General features: G+C 45.4%; 1 long non-coding RNA gene across 2 annotated transcripts in view; it reads right to left on the bottom strand.

Moving 5' to 3' along the window:
• The window catches only part of LOC132537005 (uncharacterized), a 155278-nt gene that overhangs the window by 37387 nt on the left and 100565 nt on the right, over nucleotides 1-17326 (bottom strand). The window lies entirely within an intron of this gene.

The raw sequence follows: 17326 nt of genomic DNA on the forward strand, positions 1-17326 counted from the left end.
CTCTGTCTTCCCCTTGTCTCTCCATTTTTCTCTATCCTATCTGACAAGATCAACAACAATAATAACTAAAACAACTAAACAAGGGCAATAACGGGAATAAATAAATTTTAAAAAGTTTTCACTCTCTGAAAGGCAATAAAAAAGATAGATACAACGAGTTGGGCAGTAGCGCAACGGGTAATGGGCATGTGGCATGAAATGCAAGGACTGACGTAAGGATCCCGTTTCTAGACCCCAGCTACCCACCTGCAGGGGAGTCATTTCACAGGTGGTGAAGCAAGTCTTCAGGTGTCTATCTTTCTCTCCCCCTCTCTGTCTTCCCCTCATCTCTCCTTTTCTCTCTATGCTATCTAATAATGATGACAACAATAATTACAACAATAAAAGCAGTAAGAGCAACAAAAGGGAAATAAATATATAAATAAAAATTTTTAAATGCACCATAAAAATCTTTTTTAAAGAAAAGATGGAAACAATTATTTCAGTCAGTTCCAACTCACTGAGCACGGGAGTTTTTTTTATATTTTTCAATAGTGACCCACTTTTTTAAAGCTAATTATAAATACAATCAACATTATAGTTTCTTTTGCACCTCCCTAATAACAAGTGTAATATTTTTATGTATTTATTGACTACCTGTACTTTTTCTGTACCCTATTCATAATATTTGAAAAACTCTAAAGGCCCATGTGTCATTTTATTCTTGATGTTTCATTGTTGTTGCTAATGCTATGGCTTCTGCTCATTAGCTATAGGACTCTATCATCATTATCAGCTGTCTTCATTTAATTTGATTTATTTTATTCATATATAATAAATATATCATTTATGTTATTTTTATTATTGGCTACAGGACTCTAAGATCATCATCAGCTGTCTTTATTTTATTTATTCATTTTGAATGTATGTAGAGACAAAGATGAAGAACCGAGATGCGGAACTGTTCTACTATTTCTAAAACTTTCCCCCATCCCCACCTAGCGAGTGGGGACTGGAGCTGGAACCCGGTCACCAACATGGCAACTTAAGTGCTCTACTGGGTGACACACAAACTGCCCACTTTTCTCAATTTTTAAGAACTTCCCATAGTCTTGAATACTCAGATGGTCTCCAGGCATGTCACTCATCTAACTTCCTTATCTTCCACTGTCCCTGCTGGGGAAGCCAGCATAATGGTTTTGTATGTCAAAGGCTTCCATGCCTGAGGCTCTGAAGTTCCAGGACCAATTTTCAGTTCCATCATAACCCGGAGCTGAGCAGTGCTCTGATCTTTCTCTTTTTGCATCTCTCTCATTAAAAATATAAAAAATTAAGAGTCGGGTGTTAGCGCATCGGGTTAAGTGCACATGATGCAACGCACATGGACAGGCATCAGGATCCCGGTTCGAGCCCCAGGCTCCCCACCTGCAGGGGGTTTGCTTCACAGGCTGCGAAGCAGGTCTGCAGGTGTCTATCTTTCTCTCCCCCCTCTGTCTTCCCCTCCTCTCTCCATTTCTCTCTGTTCTTTCCAACAAGGACTACAACAGTAAAAACTACAGCAATAAAACCACAAGGGCAACAAAAGGGAATGAATAAATATTAATAAAAAACTTTTAAAAATTATAAATATATATATATATATTTTAGGGTCCAGGCAGTGACACATCTGGTTGAGCCCACATGTTCCAGTGCACAGTGACCCAGGTTGAGGCCTCTGATCTCCAACTGAGGTGGAGAAAGCTTCAAGATTGGTGAAGCATGGCTGCTGGTGCCTTCTCCACCTCCCCCTCCATTCTACATTTCTCTCTGCCCTTTCCAATAATAATAGCCTGTTAAAAACATATATCTGTACTTTAATTTCTAATATTTAATTGTATGCCAAGACATATGCACAGCTATGTTTATATAGCTATATAGTTGGTAAATCAAAATATGGAAGCAACCTAAACACAGACAACTAGGTAACCATATTAGAATGGGGCATGGCTGGTGATGCACACAGCTGAGACTGCTCTTATCATACACAGGGACCTGGGTTTGAGTCCCTGCTTCCCACCAGCAGGAAGGATGTTTAATGAGTGGTGAAGTAGGTTTAGAAGTCCCTCTCTCTCTTTTTTCATTTTTACTTAATTCCCCCTGTCAGGGTAATTGCTTCGGCTCAGTGCCTATGCTACAAATCCACTGCTCCTGGAGGGTACTTTTTCCTTTTGTTGCCCTTGTTGTGTATCTTTGTTGTAGTTATTATTGATTTTTATTTCTGTCATTGTTGTTGGACAGGACAGAGAGAAATTGAGAGGAGGGGAATACAGAGGGGGGAGAGAAAGATATGATTAGTGAAGTAAATGAATAAATCAATCAACAGATTTTTCCTTTTCCTTTTTTTTTGCCTCCAGGATTATTTATTGCTGGGGCTCAATAAGAATCCACTTTTCCTGGTGGCCTATTTTTTCATTTTATTGGATAATACAGAAATTAAGAGGTGAGAGGGATGGAGAATGATGGACACACTAGCAGACCTACTTAGACTTTTGTGAAGTGACCCTCCTGAAGGTAGGGAGTGGGGTTTGAAACTTGAACCTTGTATTGGTCCTTGTTCTCAGTACTATGTGTGCTTAACCAGGTACACTGCCAGCCCATTCAATATACGTATTTAAAATATTTTATTATCTTTATATATTTATTGATGGGATAGAGACAGCCAAAATTGAGAGAGAAGGGGGTGATAGGGAGGGAGACACCTTCTGCACAGCTGCACCACTCATGAAGCTTTCCCCCTGCAGGTGGGGACCAGGGGCTTGAACCTGTGTCCTTTAGCACTGTAACATGTGCTCTCAACTAGGTGAGCCACCACCCAGCCTCTCTCTCAAAACATTTTTTTTCAAGACAGCACTTCTTTGTGAAAAAAAAAATAGATAGGAGACTTCACCTCTCTGGCTAACACCATCAAGCGTGGTTAGAGGTGCAGAGGTGCAGGTCTGAGGCTTGTTTTTGAAATCACGAGGCATTTGTCTTTCTCCACCTAAACATAATATCTACAAAGTCTATCCAGGCTACTGAAAACAGCAGGCCTTCTTTTCCTTTGATCTGAATATATATTGTGTATGCAGACTACATTTTCATTATCCACTCCCCTCTCTATAGGCAATCGTTTGTTTTCAGTTCTCACATATTGTAAATAGTGCTGAAATGAACATGGAGATGTAGGTGGCTCTTGAATTACTGTTTATGCATTTTTTTCAGGTAAGAAACCTGAAGGAGGATAACAGGACCATATACAACATATATTTTTAATTTTTTTTGAGGATTACACACATCTTTTGAAAGAACAGGAGCTGGGTTAGACAGAAAGACAGCTCAACAGATTGGGCACATACCTTGCCATGCTTGCAGCCTGGGTTCAATCTTGAACACCCCATGGTAACAGTATGGCCCCAGAGAAAGCTCTGGTTCTGTGCTAAGTCTCTCTCTCTCTCTCAATCTATCTCTTCCTCTCCCTCTCTTTCTTTGTGTGTCTCTCTAACTGGATTAAGAGCTATTGGAAACTGAACTTGTATCTGTATGAGATTCTGAGTCTAAAGAAAAAAGTGGAGCATGGGGGTATTACCACGAATTGACTTGCTGGAGTTTCAGAAATGACTATCCTCACCATCTTTTTTCCCTTACAATATAGGAGATCTTGGCATCAACAGCCTGACTAGATATGTTACCATCCTCTGAACAAAAATAGTCACTGACAGATGCCCGTAAATCATCTGGACTGATCCCAAGTGAAATACTCCAACAACTCACCATAAACTGAAAATGTTTCATGGTCATACCAGGTGCCCTTTGGTCTGTGCTCTCAGGAAGCCCAGGTGCCTAGAACCTGCCAGAAGCCAGGAGGGATGCAGTGATGTCATCGGGGCAGCCATGTTCTGATGTCACAGACCCCATCCTGGAGCACACCCCCTCATCCTCCCATGGGATATGGATTGTCCCAGTGCCCTGTGACTCCTGGTGGACTCATGCTCGGGTCCCCAAATCCCAGAACTCCAGTCCTGGAGCCTCCTGTCAGAGAGGAAGTGGGGGTTAGAGGGGAATCTCTGGAGACCTGCAGGCAAAGCTGCGGGTTGCAGAGTCCTCTTTGGGCACCCATTGAGGGCTGAGTCTTGGGGAAGGGGCCAGAGCAGGAGCCCAAGAGCCAGGTATGTACAAAAGCTGCGGGTCTGTGCTCAGCCAGATGCAAGTGTCCAGCACCTGCTTGGGGCAGACTGGGGCCCCAAAGTTGGAGGAAGGGGCCAAGGTCAGCCTTGCAGTCACTTATGGGGAATGTCCACAGATTTTAGTTCCTGCACTGCTTGTAGTTTGTGCTTATAATCTGCCTGTGATGCATTTGTAAGTGGGCCACAATACCGGAAAGACTGAAAATATAGGGGCCAGGCAGTAGCAACGCAGGATAAGCACACATGGCATGAAGCACAAGGATCCTGGTTTGAGCCCCCAGCTCCCCACGTGCACGGGGGTTGCTTCATGGTCACTGAAGCATGTCTGCAGGTATCTGTCTTTCTCTCCCCCTCTATGAGTTCCCCTCCTCTCTCGATTTCTCTCTGTCCTATCCAACAACAACGATGACAGCAATGACAACAACAATAATAACACTGATAAACAACAAGGGCAACAAAAGGAGAAAAATGGCATCCAGGGGCAGTGGATTTTTGGTGCAGGCACTGAGACCCAGCAATAACCCTGAAAGCAAAATAAATAAATAAATAAATAAATATGTAACTGTAATGAAGGGTTGAGAAGTGTAGAAGGTCTGAGGCAGTGCAGGTGTGTAGTGCATGCTGGTCTTCCCTGGGGCCTTGGCTACTGTGGAATCTCCAGTCTTGGAGAGTGAGCTGACAGTGCAAGCAGTGCTGTGTCCAGATCTCTCTTTAGCATCAAGGAGTGAAGAGTAGAGGATATCTGCTTCTACCAGAAATTTTTCACAGCTTTCAGAGTGTCTGGGCTGGCTGCCCTGCTTCAGGTAGAGTCTGTTCACATGCCCTGTGTGACCGGCAGAGCAGGAGGAGGGCAATCCCAGGACGTGCTCTGTGTGATGCCCACTGACAGAATCCTCACCTTCAGCCCTGGTCTCATGAACGGTTACTTGTGCTCATGAGATTCCCTCCTGCTGATGCCAGAATGCAGACTTGAAGTGCTAGGATCAGAGTCATGTGGGCTTAGGGCACAGCCACGAATAGCTTAGTACTTCCTTGAGTTGAGAAACATTTGGATGTTTGATTTATTATTTGCTGATTGTGGGATTCCTGCCCCCACAACCCCAAAGTGAAGACTGACTTAAAGATTAGAGTCAGTTTTCCCCACTTCAGGTAGGGAGTTAGGGTTCAAACCTGGGTTCTTGTACTTGGTAAGGTGTGTGCCCAACCAGCTGAACCACCTCCTAGCCCACTTTCCTTTTTTTAATTTCTTCTTTCACATAATTTGAGCATCTGTATCATGTCAGGGTGGGCCTTGAATCTACAGCACTGATGACATTTTACTGCTTCTTCATACACCAGGCAATGCTTCTCCTCAAGTGGGGGAGAGTGTGGGTTTTTTTTCTTTCAAACCATTTGATTAGATAGTTAACATTTTAAAGGACAAATTACTCACTCAACTGGGAGTTACCTGTGTGTATATCTGGAGACTAGAGAGCAAGCAGGAAGAAATCCATATATGCTTGTCAACACACTTCTGAACATGCACTGAAAACCCAAGGATTCACTCAAATCTACAGTGTTGACTCTGAACCACAGTCACACCCAGGGGTCAAGTAGCTTTGATTCTGGACACAGGGATCTCTCTCTGGGGAAACGGAGCTGCTGGGAAATGTGTTGTACCACTGCTCACTGCAAAGGCTTATTGTGACCCTGACTTCTTTCTCTCCCAGGACTCTGAGGAAGATGATCAGGGGCCTGTATGTTCCAGGAGGGAAGAAACCACGGAGCCACCTGCAGGTGAGTGTCAGGGCAATCTAAGAAGAGGCTGACTAGAGTGAGACATAAATGGTAAAGAGTTTCCAGCTTCACTTCAACTGAGGACACACTGATCTGGGTTCTCCTCAGAGATGGCAGGGCTCTGTGATGATGGAGACAGAAGTGTGTTGTATGCTTTACATTGGTTTGTTCTAGCTCTCCCCCTGCCAAGAAAATTGGTTTCACGGGCCCGCTTGTCCCCGCCCCAAGGAACCCCGAGAGGGTTCCATAGTTCCAGAGTTGCAGAGTTTGAAAGTGCTTGGCGCTGCCGCGGGGGATAGAGGCAACAGAGTTCTGTTTGGTGATTAGCTTGGTTTAGTTTATAAATCGTTGTTTCTGAATAAAGAAATACAGCTTCCCTGCCCAGCCGTATGTCTCTGGTCATCTCTGTTACCCGCCCTTGAAGCTAGCCCAGCCAGCTGGAGCCTCCAAATTTTAACAACAAATGGTGCCCATGTGGACCTGACCTGCGCATCTCTCAGATAAGTGAAGACAATTTGGCTACCTATGTACTATGGCCTTCTCTTCTGCTTGTGAACAGATCTCCAAAGGCCTCTGCTCTTTCTTCACGAGACTGTTTTGCTGTTTCTGGAACATTTATGTTTGGACCACTCTGTGGTTTCCACGCACTCGGGCACACTCAAAACAGCCAGAGGAGTCGGGAAGAGTCAGCGGGCAAGAGGCGAGGCACAGAGCTGCCTTTTCCACCTGGTGGAACAGCCAGCCAGCTGGCTGCGCCCAGACAACCCCACGCACCGCGCCCGCAGCCCCACAGCCCTGCAGCCCGCAGGAGGCCAACACCAACACGCAGGAGCCCGATGCCAACATACAGGAGCCTGATGCCAACACGCAGGAGCCCGAGGCCAGCCCACAGGAGCCAGCTCTCCACCGCATGGTGCAGGGCACTGGACATGTGATCCCTCCACGCTGTTCTTCCACTGCGAACAGGGCAGCAGACATGGCAGGGCCATGGGGCAGGGCCGTGGCAGCCTATCATGGCTGCCACCCCTGGGCACCTCGGCCCGCGCCTTCTACAAGGCTGGCCCGCCCGCCCTTGTGCTATAAATTCTGGAATGATCCTGGACCTCCCAGATGCCCGGACTCCCTGCCGAAACTGGACTGAGATCTCCAGCTGCTGGTCTGGTCTGAAGACAGACAAGCTGGAGTACACAGAGATTTGTACAGAGATCACAACCTGCAATTCCTAGAAGTGAAGCTGCCCAAGAGACCACCACTGGACAACGCACCCCCCCTCCCCAACAACTAAGACAGTACATATCTAAATTCGTGTTTGAAATGACATGTCTTTGTAACAAAGGTTTCTCTCCTTGTGCATTAATGACCATGTTTGTGTGTATGTTTAAAGTTTTGTAAACAGTAACTTTAAGGCTAAATTCTTACTAGTCAAAGTTAAATGAAAAAGGTTTTCAACGTAATTCTCATAAAGATAAAATCAACTTATATTTAAAGTCTGAGGTAAAAATTAGTTAACAATATATTTTAACTAAGTTGGTCTAAAGACCTATGCACACCTAGGGTGTGTCTCCATCTTGAATGGGTATAACAAAAGTTTAAATAGACTTGTTGATATGTAAAACTCTCGATTACCTTCTCTATTAGAAATGGTAGATTACACAATGGCTATGCTAATTATTATCATGCCTGAGGTTTCCTTTCCTGTGCACACCTAGGGTGTGTCTCCATCTTGAATAGGTGTAACAAAAGGTTAAAAAGATGTTGATATGTAAAAGTCTCAAATCCCTTCTCTATTAGAAATTTTAGATTGTGCTGTGGATATGCTAATAACAAGTTTTGTTTCATAGTAAGTAAATTGCAGCCAGCTGCCTTTGGGACTCTAGGCCGTTCCCCACCCCCATACAAATGCCCATCGAGACATGTACACCCCCCAGAGGAAAGAAATGTTTTTTTAAGCTGATAAAGTTTTGCCCACAGAGGCAAAAAAAAATGGCTCCCTCAGGCCTTCCCTTGGCAACACACTGGTTCTTGTTACTTGCTTACATGTTTCTCCATGTTTGTGCCAGTTTCTTTTTAAAAAATGCCTGTATGATATAGGTTTCTGTTCACCCCACACCCCTGATACTGTGGTCATTTAGTTAAAAAGAAAAGGGGGAATTGTTGTATGCTTTACATTGGTTTGTTCTAGCTCTCCCCCTGCCAAGAAAATTGGTTCAGTCCTTCTAGTTTCGCGGGCCCGCTTGTCCCCACCCCAAGGAACCCCAAGAGGGTTCCATAGTTCCAGAGTTGCAGAGTTCGAGAGTGCTTGGCGCTGCCGCGGGGGAAAGAGGCAACAGAGTTCTGTTTGGTGATAGGCTTGGTTTAGTTTATAAATCGTTGTTTCTGAATACAGAAATACAGCTTCCCTGCCCAGCCGTATGTCTCTGGTCATCTCTGTTACCCGCCCTTGAAGCTAGCCCAGCCAGCTGGAGCCTCCGAATTTTAACAACAGAAGTGGAGTCTTGTGGTCTCTGGGGCAGCAGCTCAGTGGGTGGCAGCTCACCCATTTCCTGTCCACAATCTTGTTGATGCCCCACAGGGAGAACAGTCAACATGCAGATGCAAGCTGATGAATGGTCCGGATAAGGCCAACCTCACCTTGAGCTTTGCCCACATGGTGCCCACGGTCCTCCCTCTGGGCCTCAGGATGGAGCCTCTATGTCTGTGGGAGCATCACTGCAGTCACGCAGGAAGACCCTGCGGAAAGCAGGTGCCCAGGCACAGAATGTGCTGAGTCAGTGGGAGCAGGCTTCCCAGGTTCCCTTGCTTAGAATTCAGACATCCCTTGTACCTGGTGCAATGGGGCCTTCATATGCTGTGATGTCTGGGGTGACATTGCACTGGGTTTGCCTTTCTTTAAGTAGAGGAGGGAGACAGATCACAAGTAACAACAAGGTGCTGGGTGGTGGTGTATAGGGCTGGGTGCACATACTAGCTCCCAACCTGAGTGCACAGCCCTAGCTCCCAAACTGATTGGGGACAGTTTCTACTGATGAAACATGTCTGCTAGTGTCTATCTTTCTCTCTTCTCTCTTTCTCCCTCCAATTTCTCTCAATCTAATAAAACAGAAGAGAAAAACAAATGGAAAATGACTGACAGGACTAGTCAATTCATGGTGCCATTAACCAGTTCCACTGAATGTCAGATTAGCAGAGAGAGAGAGAGAGAGAGAGAGAGAGAGAGGAGGAGGAGGAGGAGGAGGAGGAGAGGGAGAGGGAGAGAAAGAGGGAGAGGGAGAGGGAGAGGGAAAGGCAAAAAAACAGCACTGACCCTAATTTCCATTATCTGGTAAGGGCTGAGTTGAGCCTGGATCTGGCACAGGAAAAGCAGGGGACTGTGCAGTGTGAGGGCTCTTCTGCTGGGCCCATAAAGTCATTTCTGCTAGGATACTGTCTGAGAACACTCCTGCTCATTCAAACATAACACCATTGAGATCTTTGCTATTGGATTGTTTATATTAAAAGTGGTTTTATGGAAATAACATTGTAGTTGTGCAGAGACACACAAACACAAACACACACACTCACTTATGCTCCTGGAAATAGTGTGTCTCTGAAAGCACCCATGTAACTATCTTGCTGTGATATTTACTCTGTTTAGAATTATATAAATATATGACTACTGTGTGAAATGGGGCAAGGCTTCTGACAATTCTATTATTTTCAGTAAAAGCCTGGAAGTCTATAGTCATCTCAAAAGAAAACTATTTTAATAATCAAGAGAGGGTGGTGCAACATGCTTAGGGAGTCAGTCATGCTGTCAGCTGGTCAATTATGACGCTGACCTTTGACTGCTGACATCACAGCCCAGTGACCTTGGCTACAGCAGAATCTCCAGTCTTGGTGACTTAGCTGACAGTGAAAGCAGTGCTGTGTCCAGATCTCTCTTTAGCATCAAGGAGTGAATATTAGAGGATGTCTGCGTCTACCAGAAAGTCTTCGAGGCGTTCAGCATGTCTGGGCTGTATGTCCTGCAACAGGTAGTCTGTTCACATGCCCTGTGTGACCGGCAGAGCAGGAGGAGGGCAGTCCCAGGACGTGCTCTGTATGATGCCCACTGACAGATTCCTCACCTTCAGCCCTGGTCTCATGAACGGTTACTTGTGCTCATGAGATTCCCTCCTGCTGATGCCAGAGAGCAGACTTGAACTGCTAGGATCAGAGTCCTGTGGGCTTACTCAGGGCACAGCCACAAATAGCTTAGTACTTCCTTGAGTTGAAAAACATTTGGATGTTTGATTTATTATTTGCTGATTGTGGAATTCCTGCCCCCCTCAGCCCCAAAGTGAAGACTGACTTAAAGATTAGAGTCAGTTTTCAATAATTCTGTTATCTAAGTGTGTATGTTAATGTGAGACCACAATTGAATGACCTCTTCACACTCTTGGATGCAAATGCAATCTGACCTTTATAGATCCCACATGGGTCTGTTATTTTTATGACAGAGGAAGAGAGAGATAAAAAGAGAAAAGAAAAGAAGAGAAGAGGAAAGAAAAGGGGAGTAGGAATGGGTAGGGAATGAAGCAGAGTCACAGAGGCAAAAACTGCAGATGATACTTGGGGTTGATAATTTCCTGACAATACTCTAGGCACTGTGCTGCCTTTAGGCCTTGGCCCTGAGCTGGTTCTTTGAAATATTTCTCATCCTCTCTCTTTTGACCTCTTAGCATCCCCTTATATATTTTGATTTTTATATTGTGGGCCAGTGTTAAATCAATACAGTGCAGTTTGTTGTCACAGGGTAAGATTTCTCATCTCCCTGTGAGAGGTGTCTGCAGAATACTTTCACACCCATTCAGCTCCCTCCCCAGCACCAAGCAGCAGGACCCCAACCCTCATTCCCCCTCACTCCCTCTTAGAGTCTCCTTTTCCCCAGGTCCGGAGACTCTGCTGCTTCCTTGTCCCCTGACACTAAAGTGACAGCCCCTGTGCCCTGTCCTTCAAGCTGCCCTCCATCTCCACTGGCCCTGAGTGAACTCAAATCTCACAGGAGTTCTGTGTAGCTCAGGACTCCTGAATCGGGATGCTGGGTCCTTCTGAGGGACTAAGACTCTTCTGTGAGACTCATGCTGTGAGTGCTGGTATCAGCATGAGACCCTGTGTCCTGCCTGCCCAGTGACACACTGCCCTGTGTCTGCTGTGTTGCAGGTCTTCTGTGGAAGAGAGCAGCCCACAAGAGGAGAGCAGCCCGCAAGAGGAGAACATCCCAGTGGTGCCTCGTGGAGGCATCCTGCTCTTCGGCCCTGCCAAATTCCAGAAGGGTCGGAGGTGGCAGAAAAGACAAATGTTCGTATATTCCAACATGCTGCTCATCTCCAACACAAAGCGCGTACCTGCTCCCCCTCCTCCTGACTCCACAGCTGCTTCTTCTCTGCTGCCCTGAGGACAGAAGAGGTGGCTTTTCTGCAAGGTTTCTGTCCAGCACTGGGCAGGCAGCAGAGGGGAAGCAGGGAGACTGGGCAGGGCCTGAGTCCTAGGGAAGGGCACCAGGGTGGAGAGGCTGAAGAATAGATGCAGAGACACAGGCCAGCGGGGTCCCAGCCTGGAAGACCCTCCCCAGCCTGCTCTTCCTTTATGTGTCTGTCCTTCCAGCTCGACCCGAGGGAGACAGGACAACCCACAGCCAGAACCTGCTTCCTACAACTCACAGACACTCACACTAAATTTCTGCAAAGTGTTTGCATTCACAGACTGCACATGGTGACAGGGACCAGGGACTGAGGGAATGAGTGATTTATTAACTGAATTTATTCTGTGTGACACGAGGCAATGAATTCAGTGAGTGGACTACACTGTTGAGCAAAGTCTTCCTCAATTTTTTTTTTAAACAGAGCACTGATCTTCTCTGGCTGATGTGGTGTGGGGGATTGAACCTGGGACTTTGGAGCTTCAGGCATGAGAGTATCTTTGCATAACCATTACAGTGTCTACAGACCACCCTCAAATTTCTTTTAACGTACCTGAGAGACAGAGAAGGAGATGGGGAAGGGAACAGAGAGGAGAGACACCCAGTGACAGCTCCCACCATGCAGTTCCCTTTGCTCATGTCCATGGTCCTTCTCACGGTACTTGTGAGCCTCTGCCGGTTTTATGGTGGACACAGTATATAAGCAGCTGTTTAGGTTTTGCAAACTCTAAGTGAAAGATTATGAATAGAACTCTAAGAAAGCAAGTTTTAAATAACTTGACTTTTTTTTGAGTGGTTAAATTTTTTTCTTTTTTTTTTTAATTTATATTTTATTTAAGAAAGAATAAATTAACAAAACCATAGGGGAGGAGGGGTACAACTCCACATAATTCCCACCACCTAATCTCCATATCCTATCCCCTCCCCTGATAGCTTTCCCATTCTCTATCCCTCTGGGAGCATGGACCCAGGGTTGTTGTGGGTTGAAGAAGGTGGAAGGTCTGGCTTCTGTAAATGCTTCCCTGCTGAACATGGACTTTGACTGGTCGATCCATATTCCCAGTCTGCCTCTCTCTTTCCCTACTAGGGTGGGTCTCTGGGGAAGTGGAGCTCCAGGACACACTGGTGGGGTCTTCAGGGAACAACTTGACTTTTTATCTTTTAAAATAATTTTATTTGAGGTTTATGGTTTGGTACAGTTCTTGACACAAAGTTAATTTTTTCATTGCACCTTAATAGGTGTCTGAAAACACTCTCTTCATCGACTTAGGTCCTTTCCCATTATGCTCCAGGACTCCACAATCACCCCACCCCCAACCTAGCCCTCTCCCTACCCTTCCCTTCCCTAGAGTCCTTCCCTTTGGTTCAATATACCAAACGAGTCAATGTTTTGTTACGTGTTTCTCCTTTCTGTTGTTGAACCTTATGTTCTGCCTACAAGTGAGATCATCTCTACTCATCCTTCCCCTTTTGGCTTATCTCACATGATTCCTTTACATTTCTAGGCTGCACTCATTTCAGGACCAGTCTTCCTCCAGTGTCAGAGTATGTTGACCCAGCCTCCCTTCGGAGAGTGGGGCAGTCCCTACCACTGCTGTTCCCTTTGAGGGCAAGGTCCTGTAGAGGCGCACAAGAGGGTTTATGGTGTTGCTCCTGATGGAGGTGACCAGTGATAGTGCAGGGAGGTCTCTGTCAGCGGTCAAGGCCCATCTTGTCTATGTGGGAATCCCACTATTCCCCCACTTGGGCCCCAGATGATGGGGTGGCCTGGTGGTGACCAAAAGAGCCATTGAAGTCTGCTGGTCTCTTGCCCTTATTCAGCTTTTGTTGTCCTTACTTTGTCTGACAAGTTTAGCCTTAGTGTGATTGAGGAAGTGAAATAGGAAGTGGGTGAAGAGGTATCTAGGTCTAAGTATAAACTATTTGATTAAATAGTTTATGGTGTCTTTTTTTTCTTTCTACTTGCTTGCTGCACTTATTGACTCATTATAAATGTGTGCACTTTTTATTTGAGATATATATTTTTCCTGTAACTTATAAAAATGTATGAAAAGCCCTTATAAAGTAAGATTGGGTGGCTGGCTGGTGGCACACCTGGTTCAGTGAGCGTACATATTACCATGCCCAAGGTTCCAGATTCAATCCCCACTCTTCATTTGCAGAGGGGAAGCTTCATAAGCAGTTAGGAGGGCTATAGATTTTTTTCTTTTTTTTTTGTTTTTTTATATTTATTTATTTTCCCTTTTGTTGCCCTTGTTTTTTTATTGTTGTTGTAGTTATTGTTGTCGTCGTTGTAGGATAAGAGAAAAAGAAATGGAGAGAGGAGGTGAAGACAGAGAAGGGGAGAGAAAGGTAGACACCTGTAGAACTCCTTCACTGTTTGTGAAGTGACTCCCCTGCAGGTGGGGAGCCAGGACCTCAAACCAGGATCCTTAATGCCAGTCCTTGCACTTTGTGCCACATGCACTTAACCTGCTACAACACCCTAGGGCTAAAGATTTCATTCCTCTTTTCAACTCAGTCTCCCACCCTCTCAATTTCTCTCCGTCCTCTCAAAAACAAACACACAGAAACAGGGAAATGATCAGTAACAACAGTGGATTCATCGGGCTGCCATTGTGATAACCCCAGTGGCAATTAAAACAAAGTGACATAGAAAATACATCTTACTTCTTTCATTCTCATAGAAAATGTATTTAACGGAACCTATAATGCATGACTTTTTTCATGAGTATCCTCAAGCACTTTCAGGGTGACAATAATTACCTAATAAGTTAATTACAATTTTTATATGATTAATAAGGGAAATATGATCATGGATCATTATGATTAACAAAGAAGACACTACATGGAAAGATTCTAACTGAGTGAAAGGTTCTCTTATCGAGCTCATAAATATAGGGGGGTATCTGATTGTTCTACAATGTTCAGGAAAATGGCTGCTTTCCTCCCACTGGTCAGGAGTGTTCAGGGACATCCTGGGCCGGGCTTCAGTCAGCACACAGCTCTCAGGCCCCAGACCTCCCTCTGCTGTGCTCTCAAGGCTCAGCTCAGAGGGGAAGGAGCCACAGAAACACACCCACCATCTCCCCAGGAGAAAACAAGCTGCTCCCAGAATGCTGTTGATGCAAGCTAACTGCAGTGTGCTCTGTTCCCTCTCCAGGTTCAAGGGTCACTTCAGAATCAAGTACACGGTGCCCCTGCTGGACATGTGGGTTATATGCAACTTGAAGAAAGCCAAGAAATTCACAAGAGTCTGCCTATCGCTGGTCTTGGGCTGGGCTGAACACCGATTCTTTGTCTCTTTTCAGTAAGACTGCAGCCCGGCCCTGTCTCCTCATGACTCTCAGGGGGGAACACAGCTCCATCTGGGGATCTATTAGCCAAACGTGCTCTGACCCCCTCAAAAACATCTGTGTGCTCTCAACTGTCCCCTAGTGGCTCTGATTCAGGCAAACACATGCAACTGCTAAGCCCTCTGCAGATAGGGACTAGGGGCTTGGACCTGGGTCCTTGTGCTTGGTAAAATGTGCAGGTAACCACCAGCATAACCACCTTACCCCCAAACCCAATTAGCCTCCATCTAGATAACTTCCTTGCCAACCCAGAAAACTGTCTGTCAAAGAGCAGGGCTCCCTCACACCCAGTGACCAGGAGAGTCCTCCTGACTCACACAGTCCCACCAATAATGACCGACATTGATGTTTACACTGACCAGCACTCATAATACGTTTGTGTGAATTTTATGCATTCTAACTGGATTTCCCCTCTTCCCTTGCATTTCAGATCAGTTGAGAGGATGGAGCAATGGTTTAAAGAGCTTTGTAGGTATGTCATTAGTTTACATATTTCAAATCATTTCTTAAGAATATTTTATTTTATTAATGAGAAAGGAGGAGAGAGAGAGAGAGAAAGAGAAAGAACCAGATATCATTCTGGTACATGTGCTTCTGGGGATTGAACTCAGGACCTCATGCTTGAGAGCCCAGTACTTTATCCATTGTGCCACTTCACAGGCCATGGTATTTCAAATCTTTAAGTTCTCAGAATGCAGAGTCCTAGAAGTCAGTGCCGCTCCCTCTCGTCCCCCTTCTTTCCATGCTGTGATGGGAGCTAACATCACCCAAGACTATGTATTAAACTTCACTGACTTAAGGGCAGCTTTCTTCACTGGGTGATTCTCAAAGCAAATGCATCTGCCAGCCCTACAGGCCAGGGAGGGTCTGGCCTGGACTCCAGGCAGGAAAGCTGTGAGGACAGGATCTGCAGCCCTAGTCTCAGAGGCCGGACAACATAGCTTTCATTCTTTTTCTGGTATCTGTCCATTCTCCAAAAATACATTTGTATACTGTTTCTCTCATTAGATCTTGCATATATCTTTAAAAAGTTGATTATCTTGAAAAAGTAGTGGAAAATACTGAAGTAACCAGCTAAAACTTAAGTTGATTAGAAAACAACCTAACAGGTATTCTTTTGTTTTGGGTCACTGTGGACTTGATTAGCAACATTTACAGTGAGAACATGGACTATGAAGATGCCATCCTGGAGTATGCAGAGGACAACATCAGTGTAAGTGTGTCTAAGACTAGAACGTATATTCCAAGCTCCTGCTTTGGACAGAAAGAGGTCTAGAGTTGAGTTAAGAATCCAGAATGTACCAGACAGGAAAGTGTATTTTCCTGCAGACACACAGGTCTGTGTATACACAGAAAAGGAAGTTGGGACTATATGCAACAATAATTAATTTGACTTAAACATGGAGAGACCATGGCACCTGAAATGTCACAATTTTTTCCAGAAGGCTTCTTGTGTCAATCCTTGATGGCTCTTGTACTGAACTGTTTTCAGGAGACAGCTTTTCTATTCACATGGATTTTTTCCCCAATTGACTGTTGTGTATACAGAGTGGTCTGTGTCGTTTTCAGTGGATTATTTACCCCTGGACAGGGTGACACTTTTAAGTGAAGAGAAAATATTGACCCCAGTTTTCCTTATTCAACTGGAAAAAAGCAAGAAAGGGTGTGGGGGGAGACACTGGTGTACCTGGTAGAGTGCGCATGTCACCATGCAAGAGGACCTGAGTTCAAGTCCCTGGGTCCTACTTGCAGCAAGGGAGACTTGAGAGCAAGCAGGAAGAAATCTACATATCCTTGTCAATAAACTTCTGAAAATGCACTGAAAACCCAAGGATTCACTCAAATCTACAGTGTAGACTCTAAACCAGTCACCCCACCACCCCCCGGGGGTGAAGTAGCTTTGCTACTGACACAGGGCTCTCTCTGGGGAAACAGAGCTGCTGGGAAATGTGCTCTACCACTGCTCACTGCAATGATTATTGTTACCCTGACTTCTTTCTCTTCCAGGACTCTGAGAAAGATGATCAGGGACCTGTGAGTTCCAGGATGGAGGAAACCAAAGAGCCACCTGCCGGTGAGTGTCAGAGCAAACTGAGAAGAAGCTTATTGGAGTGAGATATTAACTGCAAAGACTCAGAGTAAATAAATGGTTTCCAGCTTCGCTTCAACACCATCTGACAGGGAAAAGCGCAGGCAACAGGCCTCCGTGCATTCAGTAGACAGTGACCTGCTCACTGCTCTGTAACAGGCTCTAGGGATAGTCCTTGCTTCTCTACTTCTTTCTCTGTGGCAGATTGGGCTGCTCTGTAGAGCTCTTCCTCATGAGGAATTCATGGCATTCCAGGCACAGGAATGTATAAGAGCATCTTCCTCTTTATTTTGTCAACTCTTTTCTTGGGCACATGGGAGGGTAGGGTCTCCTGACAGATTCAGGGACACAGAGACACAGCCTTCTTAGCACAGAAGGTCCAGGAGAAGGCCCATGTGTCATATTCTATATGAGGTGAGTCTCTTCATGGTCATGGTCAGCCTGGACCTAGACTGAGGTTTCTCTCCATCTAGATGGCAAACAT

The sequence above is a fragment of the Erinaceus europaeus genome, chromosome 2 (assembly GCF_950295315.1).
Source record: "Erinaceus europaeus chromosome 2, mEriEur2.1, whole genome shotgun sequence".
NCBI lineage: Eukaryota > Metazoa > Chordata > Mammalia > Eulipotyphla > Erinaceidae > Erinaceus > Erinaceus europaeus.